The following is a 305-nucleotide window of genomic DNA, read 5'->3' on the forward strand; positions in this document are numbered from 1 at the left end:
TGACTCTGGTGGGATTTGAACCCACAACCTTTGAATGGTTTTTTTAATGATTATTTAGAAGTCCAACACGCCATCCATTGCGCCACAGAGTCGCACATACTTTGACGAACATCACCAAGGCCTTTGATCTTGTCAGCAGAGACGGACTCTTCAAACTGCGATGGAAACTCGGCTGCCCTCCTGAACTCTTGGGCATCATCTCTTCTTTCCACGAGAACATGCACAGTTCCATCAATTACAATGGAGCAACATCAGACACTTTCAAGATCAGCAGTGGGGTAAAGCAAGGCTGCGTGCTGGCGCCA

General features: G+C 47.5%; 1 non-coding gene across 1 annotated transcript; it reads right to left on the reverse strand.

Moving 5' to 3' along the window:
• Window positions 1-92, reverse strand: trnar-ucu (transfer RNA arginine (anticodon UCU)). Its single transcript is given in 2 exon segments — window positions 1-36; window positions 56-92. It is a non-coding gene; the product is annotated as a tRNA-Arg (tRNA).
• Between the last annotated feature and the right edge of the window lie 213 nt (window positions 93-305).

This window comes from Heterodontus francisci, unplaced genomic scaffold, assembly GCF_036365525.1.
Source record: "Heterodontus francisci isolate sHetFra1 unplaced genomic scaffold, sHetFra1.hap1 HAP1_SCAFFOLD_61, whole genome shotgun sequence".
Lineage (NCBI taxonomy): Eukaryota > Metazoa > Chordata > Chondrichthyes > Heterodontiformes > Heterodontidae > Heterodontus > Heterodontus francisci.